The sequence below is a fragment of the Pseudophryne corroboree genome, chromosome 5, assembly GCF_028390025.1.
Source record: "Pseudophryne corroboree isolate aPseCor3 chromosome 5, aPseCor3.hap2, whole genome shotgun sequence".
Taxonomy (NCBI): domain Eukaryota; kingdom Metazoa; phylum Chordata; class Amphibia; order Anura; family Myobatrachidae; genus Pseudophryne; species Pseudophryne corroboree.
In genome coordinates this window covers 346,157,627-346,171,990 of record NC_086448.1, presented here as the reverse complement: position 1 = coordinate 346,171,990, position 14,364 = coordinate 346,157,627, and the positions used below count along the sequence as shown (strand labels likewise).

At 42.3% G+C, this 14,364-nt stretch overlaps 1 protein-coding gene across 1 annotated transcript in view; it reads right to left on the bottom strand.

Moving 5' to 3' along the window:
* The window catches only part of STAC (SH3 and cysteine rich domain), a 475,170-nt gene that overhangs the window by 460,229 nt on the left and 577 nt on the right, over positions 1-14,364 (bottom strand). The gene's annotated exons all lie outside the window — the stretch shown is intronic.

Genomic DNA, 14,364 nt, shown 5'->3' with positions numbered 1-14,364 from the left:
ATAGATTTTATAAATTAAGTTCACTCAGAAAACACAGGCTGAGGGGCCAACTGGGAAGTTTTCGTGCAAAAGGAAAATTTTCACACATCTCTCTTGAAAAGATACCTTGCATGCACTTCAATGTGATGTGTGGTTTGGAGCACAAGAAGGCTGGACACAATGGGGGTCATTCTGAGTTGATCGCTAGCTGCCGTTGTTCGCAGCGCAGCGATCAGGCTAAAAATCTGCATTTCTGCGCATGCGTATGCACCGTAATGTGCACGCGCATCGTACGGGTACAAACCCATTTGTTGTTTCGCACAGGTTCTAGCAAAGTTTTTAGTCGCACTACCGGCCGCAAGAAGATTGACAGGAAGGGGGCGTTTCTGGGTGTCAACTGACCGTTTTCAGGGAGTGTTTGTAAAAATGCAGGGGTGTCTGAAAAAACGCAGGCGTGGCTGGGCGGTTGCTGGGCGGGTGTATGACGTCAAATCCAGACACGAATAGGCTGAAGTGATCACAAGCGCTGAGTAGGTTCAGAGCTACTCTGAAACTGCACAAACTGTTTTTGCAGAGTTCGCCTGCACATGCGCTCGCACTTCTGCTAAGCTAAAATACACTCCTCAGTGGGCGGCGGCATAGCGTTTGCACGGCTGCTAAAACTAGCCAGCGAGAGATCAACTCGGAATGTCCCCCAATACTAGGAAACAAATTGCACCTGACTTTTATGAGAGGCAAGTGATGCTGTCTCTCCTACAGCTAAGTACTATGCCTGGTGTGATGGTGCCCTTCCAGGTGAGTGCCATGCCATCTTGCCAGATACATTCATTCTTTAGTGTCAATGGTTTGTCTTTTAGTATGACACTTATCAGGGCTGTTATTTGTTAACAGTTATTTATATAGCACATACATATTATACAGCGAGAAATATTTAGTCATTCACATATATCCCTGCACTAGTGAAATCTATATCCCCTGGACACACATATACACCAGGGTTAATTTATGTGACAACAGCAAAAACTTAAAAAAGTTTTTAGAGAGTGGGTGGAAACCCATGCAAACATTATGGGTGGTCTTCAGTATGCCGGCTGTCGGGATCCTGGCGGACAGTATACCGGCGCCGGAATCCCGACAGCTGGCATACCAACACTTTTTCTCCCTCTTGGGGGTCCATGACCCCCCTGTAGGGAGAATAAATAGCGTGGTGCGCGTAGCACGCCACCGTGACCGCAGCGTGGTAAGCGTAGCGAGCCCGCAAGGGGCTCAATTGCGCTTGGCCAGCTGTTGGTATGCTGGCGGTCGGGATTCCGGCGCCGGTATGCTGGCCGCCAGGAGCGCGGCCGCCGGCATACCCTACTACACCCAAACATTATTACATGCAGACTCCACACCAATTGGCCATGACAGGGAACTTAACTGATGAATTCCATGATATGAAGCAGTAATGCTAACCACTACACATACTGTGCTGCCCACAGGTGCAATCTCTCCAGGCACTGCACATGTCCTTGTCCTGAGTACTCTCTATACAGAACCAGGGCCGTCTTTTCGTATGGGCTCAATGGGCTCTTGCCCAAGGGGACCAGGAGTATAAGGGCCCTAGGCTGATAGCTGAGGGTCTCCTCTTTCCAGGGGTACCAGATTTTGAAAATCGTCCTGGGGAACCAGAGATATCTGACTTGAAAGCAGTGGTCCCCATCCGAGCCTATTAATTGCTCTTCCCAGCCAGATATCTCGGGTTCTGTCTGACTTAGAGTTTTTCTGAAGGTATAATCCTAAAGCTGTGACTCTCCCATTTTGGTGGACACTGGCAGCTTGTCTCTACTATGCCCAGATCCAGAGATGTCAGCCTTCCAGCAGCCGGTCTCTGCTCCAGCTCCACACGCCTAATATGTAGTTTTAGATTTTCATTGGTGAATTGCTCTGGCTCCTGAACTCTGATCCCCAAGTCCCCAGTAATTTCTGAAAGGTGGTACTGTCTAGTTTTTTTTTATCCCATTTAAAGCTAAGAAATACATTTTCAGGAACTTGAGATATCTGCAGTCAAGCAAGCTGCCCTCCCACCGGAAATTGATAAATATTAAGCCCACTCCACTATCCACCCCTCCCCTACGTATTAAACACCCCCTATCACCCTGGAAGTCATGTACCAGGGCTTCTTCATTCAGCCCAATGCCCCCTTCTATAGTTTACCCACATCTGTGTAGTAAAGGCGTAATTAGCAGAAATTACTGCTCCAGGTCCTACATGCTGAGTGGAAGATAGAACACCCCCTACCGCCAGCGGGACATCAAAGCTGCCGCTGATAGCACCCCCCACCCCTACCGCTGGAGGATGGGTAGGGGGCCCAGTGCATTGCTGTGCCCAGGGGCCTACACTGCTGTTAAGATGGCCCAGTGCAGAACCAGGGTTTTTAGCTGGTTACTTCCCTATTCTGGTGACCCCTTCAAAGGACTTATCTAAGTTGTTGATTCCCCTGCTGCAGAATTTGTCTATTTAAATTAGGTATTAACATATGTATGTACAGTTCTGGTCAACATTATTAGTACCCTTTTATTTTAAGAACAAACTGTAAATGCATTGGCAATGCATTGTACCACAAAAAATTCATAGAGTACATGAGTACACCTGGTCAATAAAGCTGATTCTGATCCTGATTCTAAATATACCAACTTCATATCATCAGAATATTTTAAAAGGCTGTACAAAGTTCTGAACCACCACAAAAAATGCTGCATGCTGATCTTAGAATTCAGAATTATGACAAAACAGACTGATCCCATCCAAAGATTCCAGGAATGATTGGTGGCCAGTTAAAAACAGTCCACACTTTCCATTTCAACTATTCTTTTATATGTTTGTTTTGGGTCTTTATCGTGCCTGAGGACTCATGATCTTCACCCTAAACCTAGTTTGAGCTATTCTTTCGATATGGTGAAGGCCACCAGTACCAGATGCAGCAAAGCAGCCCCACAACATCCTCCACCATGTTTAAATGTAGGTACTGTAGTGTGTTCTTCTACTTAAACCTTCAGTTTGTTGCCTATAAACAAATCACAGGTCTGCATTGCTAAAGAGTTCTATTTTGGTTTCGGCTATCTACAGAACATTTGCTAAGAAGGATTGTTGGTTTATCTAGGTACGTTTTGGCAAAGATCAGTCTTTCCTTTTTATGTCTTTTTTTTTCAGCAGTGGTTTTTTTTTTTTATATATATTAATAAGCTATAAATATCTCCACCCTATACATCAAGTGTGAAACACTGGTGACAGCTTCCTCTAAGATTGGACTATTTACTAAAGATTGAGATGCTGTAAGTACCGATGGAATTCTGTTATCATCATATAACTAAGGAAAAAAAATCATGGAAAAATGCAATGTTTCAAAAAAGCATTTTTTTCTGAGTAAAATTGCTAAAATGTATTTTTCTCCTTTTCTAAATAAATGTTTTACTTTTTCTTTTGCCCATTATGTGGAACTGTATGCCCAAGTCGGAGCTCTCGGATCCACTCTGCAGGAGAGTGTTAAGCATTCACCTATCACCTGTGACTAAACCAGTTAATCCTTACCACTCCAGTTAACACTTGCCACTCAGCTGCCTTGGTGATAACTTATTGATAAATTGCAACTATAAATAATCAACATTATTGCTACACATTGGTAAATAGGGTTGTTATTATTACAGTTTTGTGTTTAAGCACATTTGTCCGTGAATGTTCTTGCAACCCTCCATTTAGTGAGCAGATTGAGAGAACAATTCACTGCACCTATGAGAATGATTAGCAGACAATGAACGAAAGAGGTGTTTTTGCATCTGTCTATCAGAAGCAGATTTAGGGATAATGCTGCCCAGTGGCGGCTCTTACCTTTTTGTAGGAGTTGGACTGCCATTGCATGTGCTTGAAGAGGAGACCGCCAGTCACTGCCAGCTGGGCTCCAGCACCTGCACAACAGACCTGGCAGGGATCGGCACATGCGCATAACCAGCAGTGGGGACTGTGCAAGGCTTCTATGGACTGCATCAGCAGCAGCCCATAGAAGTCAGCTAGGGCTGACAATGAGATAGGGAGTGGCTTCCTACAGTAAACAAACTCTCTGCTGATTGCAGTCCAGGCTGGCAGTCGAATAGGGAGGAAACACCTTCAAATGAGGTTTTTTGTCCTGCGGGTGACTTGCCAGTCACAGTGTAGCCAGTGCAGTCACGAACTGCAACTGGCGCACTGAGGTGGTGTAAAAAGGATTCAGTATGATTTACTGGCGGGCGGGATGCTGGATGTCCATATCCCAACAGCAGCATACCGCCTGCCAGAATGCCGGCAGCGGGGAAAGTGTAAAGAGTCCCCTTGTGGGCTCGCTGCACTCGCCACAGGATCTATTCCCACTCTATGGGTGTCGTGGACACCCACGAGTGAGAATAGTCATGTTTTGCCGGGATTCCGGCTTCCGGCATTGTCGGCTGTCGGAATTCCAACATCGGTATCCTGACCGCCAGGATCCTCACAGCCAGCAAATTGAATGGATCCCTCTAAAAGGCATGTTAAAGTACAAATAAAAACACGTCTCAAAGATCAGTATGTAAAGAGCTTAGTGTCTGACCTAAACAATCCACTACTCACGCTTGGAAAATAATTGCTTTAATTATTATTAGATTTTCCAACAATGGGGGTCATTCCGAGTTGTTCGCTCATTATTTTTTTGTCGCAACGGAGCGATTAGTCGCTAATGCGCATGCGCAATGTCCGCAGTGCGACTGCGCCAAGTAAATTTGCTATGCAGTTAGGTAATTTACTCACGGCATTACGAGGTTTGTTCTTCGTTCTGGTGATCGTAATGTGATTGACAGGAAGTGGGTGTTTCTGGGCGGAAACTGGCCGTTTTATGGGAGTGTGTGAAAAAACGCAACCGTTTCTGGGAAAAACGCGGGAGTGGCTGGAGAAACGGAGGAGTGTCTGGGCGAACGCTGGGTGTGTTTGTGACGTCAAACCAGGAACGACAAGCATTGAACTGATCGCACTGGCAGAGTAAGTCTCGAGCTACTTAGAAACTGCACAGAGAAGTATTTTCGCAATATTGCGAATCTTTCGTTCGCAATTTTGATAAGCTAAGATTCACTCCCAGTAGGCGGCGGCTTAGCGTGTGCAAAGCTGCTAAAAGCAGCTTGCGAGCGAACAACTCGGAATGACCCCCAATGTAGAAAACACTGACACTTTTATCTCAAAAAGAGTAGATTTGTTTTAAATATAATTTTTTACTATTTTGGTTCCCACAAGGACCTGCTGCTTGAAACAACATTGTGGGCATCTATTTTTGGCATCTATTGCTTTTTTTTTCTACTCTGTGCATTATTAAAGTAATTATTTAAAATGGTAAATATAGGTACAGTTAATGTAATTGTACCTATTGTAAACCAAGAACAGATGTGATGCATCATAAAATAAGACATCATACAATAGAGCACTTGTAACCTGGGATTGTTCTGCTGGATACAACTGTGATTTCCACATGTCTTCTATTATGGATCTTGTGCACCTTCATTTATAATATACAGTTTTAGTGTGTACACACGGTGCGATGCACAGTACAGCCTGACATTGACTATTCGATGTGGCCGGGGCCCGGACCCACCAATATAGTCAATGTTGGGCTGCCTGCACAGACTATTTTTAATGCGATGCCGATCTCGCGGGACCGTGCATCAACATCACAAAGACTATACACACGGTGCGATATGCACTATATTTTCTTACGATTTTGACTATATAGTCAAAATCGTTAGAAAAATCGCACCGTGTGTACACGTCTTAAAACAGTTTTATACTAAATCAGCTTAAATTTTTTGTTTTGATCCTACATCTTTATGAACTGTTATGACATTGGCCATGATGATTTAATGACGAGTTGTGTCATCAGTACAGGAAGACAGTGCTTATACCTTTAGAATGTAAGCTCTCAGAAACATTACCCTCAACCCTCATGTGCTTATCCTTCTCTTACTTAAACATCCTCGACGGCACCTAACCCCACGGTTTTCTGCCACTCTGATACTTATGTCAGTGTTATTTACCCTGTACTTGTCCTATATTGTCTTCAACTGTAAGTCACTATTGTCCGTTTTGTTTTTTCATTTATGTACTCTGTAATTGGGCGCTGCGGATCCCTTGTGGTTGGATATAAATATGGATAAATGATAATAATAATACATAGCTTTGCATGTCTTGGTTAGAAGAAAAACACATAAGATGAGCAAGTTGGACTCACAAACTGGAGTTTCATATACAGTGATTTTGTTCTAGATCATAGGTTCTCAAAGTCGGTCCTCAGGACCCCACACAGTGCATGTTTTGCAGGTAACCCAGCAGGTGCACAGGTGTACTAATTGCTCACTGACACATTTTAAAAGGTCCACAGGTGGAGCTAATTATTTCACTTGCGATTTTGTGAGGAGACCTGCAAAACATGCACTGTGTGGGGTCTTGAGGACCGAGTTTGAGAACCTGTGCTCTAGATAAAGACTCTGGAAAAGCTGTGTACAGTATACACTGTAACATCTGACTACTGGCTCACGGGATGGGCAGACAGGTGGGTGGTCCAAGGGTGTGTGGAGCGGACAGGTGGGCTGAACAGGGGGCATGGTGCTGAGTTTTTGTCATTATGGCAACGCTTCCTGCTATACAGTGCAGTGATTCCAGGCATTTTAAGGCAGGGACGGAGCCATGATGACGCAAGTCAGGGCAAATCGTAACAAGTCACCCAGACTACCCATTTCACTTGAAAGTGGCCGGCACTAGGTAACAACAGGTGACCTCCAATAGAGTGGCGTAGGTTTGTCCCAGAAGCCGGAGACAAGATAAATATTGGTGCCCTCATGTATAGATAAATATATGCATGTATGTACATATTTAAATTTCATTGTCATTTATTTTAAATCACGTTTCTTAGCAGTCATACACATTATTAGTTCCCATGAACTGTTACACAGAGGACAGACACCTTACTGATCAAGCAATTTGCTGCTGCATATCAAGGTTCAGATTCTAATTGTCAAGTCAAAACCATTGCAACTAGACAGATCTATGTAGTGTGCAGCCACATACTACATACTGTATATCTGCTCAGTCACTCACAATACTGATTATTTCTCTGACAATTATTTTACACGTGTCATACCCAGGATTAGAACCCACGACCTATTACACTGAAAGCAGGCACCTTCTACCCCTTTCACACCGCACAAATAACCCAGTATCGACCCGGCATATTGCCGGGTCGACACGGGTCAGCGTGCGGTGTGAAAGGGGCATAGCAAAAATCCCGGGCCCCCTGACCCGGCAATTCAACACGGGAATAAAGCAGGGTTATACCCGGGTTGAATACCGGGTCAGTGGCTGCGTAAACGGGCTCCCGCGTCGATGTGTCCCGGGACCCATTTACTACAGCAGGGAGAGGCGGCGTGGAGATGATCTCATCTCCCAGCGCCGCCTCCACCTCCGCCCCCACCACCGGTTCCGCCCCCACTGCTATGGCAACCCGTCCGGCATATTGCGGGGTCGGGGAAGCCTGCAGCAGCGGCCAATGCTGGATCCCACCCGGGAAGGACCCGTTTCCAGTTACCGGGTGGGATCCGGCATTGGCAGTGTGAAAGGGGTATTACTGATGGAGCTATTTGCATCTGTACGGGAAGCATGAGAATTGTAACTACATGAAGTTACATGTAATTGTCAGAGAAGTAACTTCATATAGTTGAATTCTCATACTTCCTATACAGGAACAAATAGCTCCATCAGTAAGTTACCTGCTTCCAGTATAATAGGTTGTGGGTTCTAATCCTGGGTATGACACTTTTAAAATGTGCATCTATAATAAAGTGACTTGTAAGGTGCAGGGACTAGTGGGGGAGGGGAATCGACCATGGAGGAGATAGCTTTGGCTGTCAATTAACTTAATTGAATGGTGTCGCTGAACACGGAATGGGAGGAGAGGTGCCCCCCTACAGAGCAAGAGCCCGGCGGCAGCCGACTCCGTTGCCTCCCACAGTTACGCCTCTGCTTCAAGAGACATTCAGGTTAGAGCAGGTAGAAACTTTCCATATCCTTAATGAGGGCCACTAAGCACAATTATGCTGCTCACAGTTGCAAATCTGCACAAAACCATAGCAACCAAAAATTAAACTAATTGTTTATGGGTTTAATATGTATTTGGATTGTCAGCTGTGACAGTAAATAACCCTCTTTTTTATGTTTTCCACAAAGTAAAATGATGCAGATGAGATTAAGTGAATGTAGAGAATTATAATCAACATTAAGGGTCTTATTCTGTGTGGCACGCAGAGCAGGGTGCTGTCACCCGCCTGCAGCTGTATGCCAATGGTGCTACAACTTCCTTCCCTGTGTATATCCATGCGGCTGAATATGTAAGGGATACAGAATATGGGATACAGAATATAGCATACACATTACCGTATACAGAAGATGGGATACAGAATATGGGATACAGAATATAGCATACAGATTACCGTATACAGAAGATGGGATACAGAATATAGCATACACATTACCATATACAGAAGATGGGATACAGAATATGGGATACAGAATATAGCATACAGATTACCGTATACAGAAGATGGGATACAGAATATGGGTTACAGATTGCGATACAGAAGATGGGATACAGAAGCTGGAATACAGTCAATAACACATCTGTTTTTAAACACCAATGCAAAAATGAGATCTTAATTTGTAGGAAGAAAGACGCCTGGGGTGTGCCATAACTTGTTCCCAGTTTTCGTGTAGACTTTCATTAGGTCGACATTTTATACATTAAAATGGTTACATTTCAGATGTTGACATTATGAACCTGTCAATAGTTTGAGGATGTTGACAGTTTGAACTATGTTGACATTCTTATTCAGACATTGTGGTGTTGATATTAGAGACAGTGATGTTGTTACTGTGCACTGGATACGGATAAGATGCTACGAGTGGAAATTATGCAGTTATTCTTCCAGTTTAGCAGGAATGCACAAAAAAAATCTCAGCCCCCAAATAACAGTCACATTTTAACATTACCACAGAGGTCGCGGTTATAGGCGTTTGGCCACCATTTTCTACAGCAAGCCAATCTAGCTTATTTTATAGCAAACGCACATAAGATAAAATAAATAACCCCAGTGTCTCCAAAATGTCATGTGTTATATAAAACTGAGGGTGATTCGAGTAGTATATCAGCAGAAAATAAAAATAATGTAATTAAGTGGAGGTTCAACTGTGGACTAAAATGGTGCAAAATGTGTGTCCAACCAAACAGAGCATGGCAATATTTGTATGTGCTGTTTTAATAAATATGTGGCCAAACAGATGCTCACTATGTGTGTGTTTTCTTCATCTATCTGAATGTACATGTGTAATATATGTTACTGTACAGAAAATATGGTACACATGCCCATATACTCGACCCTAGGTACATACAAATATAATTCAAGCAGATATACTGTAGTTCAAAAACAGTAAGATCCTTATATCTTCACATTATGATGCATATACAGATGTTTCCTACTACATCCTTGCTGCAGTCACATTAAACCGACATTCTTGTCACGCCATACCATGACTCGGTAGCACTGATCGTCTTTATGTGCATCTGTTTCAATTCAAATACATCTAAGTCGAATTTCTATGTATCTGCATACAAAATGCTGCATTACAGTGTTTTCATGGAAATCACTGTAACATAGCATTCCGTATGCAGATACAGCCACAGTCACACACACAATATAGACATGCTGCATATCATTTTACTTAGCATAAACTGCTTGTGCGTCCTAGTGATGTGAATAAGATGCATTTTCGGCCAAAAAAGACACCCAACGTTAGCAGAGCTGCCCGGGAGCTGCCGGCTGACTCACACCAGGCATCTCCTGCTGCATGGCGTATTGAGGCAGGATGTATAAGGACACATCTGTATGTAGGAGTAATTCCACTGAAAGATTTTGATAGATTATGTTAACGGTAACCACAGCAGGCAGATATTTATGCATCCTCAGAATTCTTATCGTCTCAATTTCTCTCAAGTCATTAAATCAAAGGTTAAATGGATACACCTTATTTGCATCCTAATTGCTTCCTCAAAAAGCACAAACATAAAGATCCCCTGAACCTGCTATATACTTCAGATCTGTACACATGTTGACAACATAATACAGGTCCAGTCATTGGTCAGCCCTCCTTTATCAGAACATGGGAACATGTTTTCCCCCATTAAACAGGCTTCATTTGTTTCATATTGGCTTAGCGTCACCTGTCACAGATTTATCTATCCCATACACAATGTACAGTACCTGTATCTATGAAATTGACATTTACTAACCATTTAGAATATATCTCTAAGCACACTATAATGAAACAGAACCCATTTTTTGGGGAAGCTCAAATACACTCTATTTGCAGCGGCTGTGCACATCACAGATAGCAACACACAATGTGCCATCAAAATGGCATCGGACCGCCTGTAATGATGGCACACAGACACTGCACTTCGCTTGGAACTTGGTTGCCCACAAAGATCATTGCAATCCATCGGTCTACAAATAAGCTCTCAATTTTATCAAGAATGCTAAAAGTATTTATTTGAGCTAATCAACCCAAACCATGTGAGAATAGCAGCTTACATATAAAGAGTATTTACAAGAACAAGGCGCAACACTTACATGATGAATATAATGGACCTGGAGTGGTCCTGTAGAGGCACAATATAATATTTACAATTAGTAGACCACAAGCTCTGTGTTTAATGAAATCATCCCAGCCATAAATCACAATAAAAAAAAAAAAAAATCCATCCTGATTCTAATTTAAAATGTAATTTTGAGACCTGAAATTTTAGAAACAAAGCAGCAACTGGTCCTCAGATTATACTCAGCAGTAATACAGGCTGACTTCACATTACATGTAAAACAGTGTAGCCATATCAGGAGAGGAAATTAAATCTGTATATTATACAATGGTGTAAAGGATATTAAGCAGTTGTATACTATTGTGCTTCCTCTGTATGCTGTCAGAGGCAAAATTATATTAATAAAAAAATCAAATATGGCAAGCCAAGCAGATGGTGTAAGCTACCTGCCTTTGTAAAGCTACTAGCTTATTAGTGCAATGCATGAAAGAAAAAGCTCCTCTCTCTTTTTTCACTTTCAAATGCCTTTATTGCCATTAGGTAAACATTACTAATCTTAATTAAACTTCATTTACTCCTAATTAAACCTTTGCAGTTGTGTAACAGTTCTATAATAGCATAATAGCAATGCTTTGTCCACTGGCTCTCTGTCATAGTAGCTACTGCAAATGTTACTTTGAGTTTTGTCTATGATAAATAGAATTCCTTAAGAATAGTTGATTTATTATATGCAGAAGCAGCTACTAAGTTTGCTCATGTGTACCATGTTTCACAAATGAACTAATGACACTGCGTTCATAGCATTCTGTACAACTTTCCTGTTTTTTATACCTCTATCTTTGCAAACTATCCCTAATGTTCACGGACTGTTTTAAAGAATTGTTCTTATGAGTGTTCATTAGTCTTCAGTATTAGCCAACTAACTCTACAGTAAATTTTTTGGGGATGCAGTTAAAATGCAGACTGTCGGGATCCCGCCGTTCAGGAGACCGACACCAAAATCCCAACAGCCGACAATGCCGCCAGCTGGAATCCCGGCGCACTACGGCTATTCCCACTCGTGGGTGTCCATGATACTTAAAGAGTGGGAATAGAACCCAAGCCCGCAGCATGGAAAGCTCAGCGAGCCCACACAGGGAATCTTTGTGCTCGCCCCGCTGACGGCATTCTGGCAGGTGGGATGACAATGCCGGGATATTGACAGCCAGCATCCCGTCCATCGGGATAACGTATGTAATCCAATTTTTTGTTACTGTGTATTTATATTGTAAGATACATTTTTCACAATATTTTCCCTTTCTTTAGACTTTATTAGGTAAAATATACTAAAGAGATGCAATAACATGAAAAGTGACAATTTTATAACCAAAACCACTAAACCTTTGATTGGCATAATGTGCACTACTGTCTGCTGAGAGTGATCTGAGCTCTATGCACCGGCCAGCTGTCCCTAGAAATGATGTATAGAAATGATAAACTGTTTGCAAATACGTTACTATTTAATATTTCATGTTATTGCTCCCACATTGTGTGCACAGAACTAAATGCATATTATATTCCCCTATAGAGATCTGGCCATAGCGGTACGCTTGCTCTTATAGCTGGTATCATTATCAGAGCACACTAGCACCTGCAAGATCTGTCTCACTCTCACAACAGGAGTATTAACGCATACACAAAACTCAACATGCAATAAAATTTTGTCCTTTAATACCTATTGTGTGTGTTTTTTCAGTGTAACTCATTTCCCACCTTCACTTCTCACTAATTTACCTCTCACTACTTCATTTCTCACTTTGGTACCTCTCACTAATTCACCACTGCTGTTTTTCAACAGCCTCTCTCCCTAACCTATGTTCACTTTTTTCACTAAATATTTTTTCACTCTAGTATTGCCCTGGGGTCACTCAGCTTCTCGGGTTTGGGGTGTCCCACGCCCTAGATGTGTACCCCCCAATATGTTAGGGACTTTCCCGATTAATGAGGTCACCTGGACGCAGTGAGCAAGCCGTTATTTATGGCCATAACTTTGTAAAGAACCTTGCTCAAAATGCAAAATGTTATTGTAACGATTATTATTAATGAATTGGTAGTGTTTAAATTGTGCACCTGCAACCCTGTCTTTGTATGCAGTACTGAAAGGTCTCCGCAGGGTCGCACCTCTCATTACAGGTGTGCACCCCAGGACCCCTCCCCTGAATACAAAACTCAACATGCAAGATACATGCTACAAACAGACATGCCTTTAAATCTGCCCCAATGGGGCATATTTAATTATCTGCGGGGTATAATTACATTGCCAACCCGATTCAACTAGCGGAGATTAAGCCTTGTATTAATTCCCAAGGGTGTACTTTTTCACGCAGCTTCAGGAGCTGCAACAAAAAATCTGCACAGTAATTAGCATTGTGCGGTAATTAGCTGACAATCAGCCATGGGGTAAAACCTGCAGCTAACTGAATATACCCCAAAGTGTTTAAGATTAAATTGAGGAGTTAGTAAGCAAGAAAACTGACATAAGGTTTTTGTGGTGAATTATAGAGGAGACCTCTAGTATCTGGTGTCTATACGCCGTACAGCGTGAGACACTTGTCGCGACTAAGACGCTCCAAGTGGAGTAGTGCACGTCATTATTTTGCATGTTATTCGCATCACAGACGTAGCAAAACACAGCTCACGGTGTAACGCACCGGAATTACTTTTACAAAAGTACAAAGTTGCAGATGAAGCACAGCGGAACTTGGCATGAGGAAGAGCCATGGCCGCTGCATCGTAGCACTTAGTATACAGATTCAGTTGCACACAGATCTACATATGTTGCACATTAAATTGAGCAGTGTAAGCTAGCAATGTAGTTTTGTCCTTCCAAGTTGTTTTACTCATGCGAATAAGATGCACATTTTAAGCCATAAAAACGTTTGGCATGGCCGAACCTCGCAGTACATGCACACAGAGAAGGGACTATTTGGAGCGACTGAAGCGACAGTGTAAAAGGACACATCTGTTCTAAGTTTTTTGTTTTGTTTTTTAGGCTGGATGTTTAGGAACCTATTTCATCTTGTAGCGTAGGCGTATCATCATTTGATATATTCAGTAAAATCAGTAAGCTATGTTTACATATATGTTGCAGAATTTTATTTCCTTCCTACATAATTCCAAACACTTCTCCATTAGTGTACAAATTCACTGGGCTACAGTATATAAAGATAGACTGATGTTTTGATGGAACCTTGCTATATATCAAAAGGCACAGCATCAGGACTATAAAGCAGGTCTGGGCTGCTGTGCTAACCACTTCATCACTGTGCACAGAAGCTGACCTACGTGCAGACATCATTGGCATACAGTACATTCCATGCCCAGCATTTACCTTACACTGTGCGTGCACACTGAATAACATTTCAAAGCTCAATCCAGCCTGACAGGATAACCTGAATATCTGGATTGTATCTCCAAAATAGGTAAGGTATGCTTTTCAAGAACATTAAGCCCCCGTTTAATCTAATGGCACAGTATATTAAACGTTGTAAATCATTCTATTTTCCAATGAAGTCGCTGAGTATATAATAGGACAGTCATATCCTAGAGTATTACCATATAGCACTGCAGACAATACATGGAATAATACATTACTACAATAATAAGTAGCTGACAGCACCCTTAGGAGGTTACCCTAAAATAAACAGTAATTTCATCAGTAAGCTTAACATGTC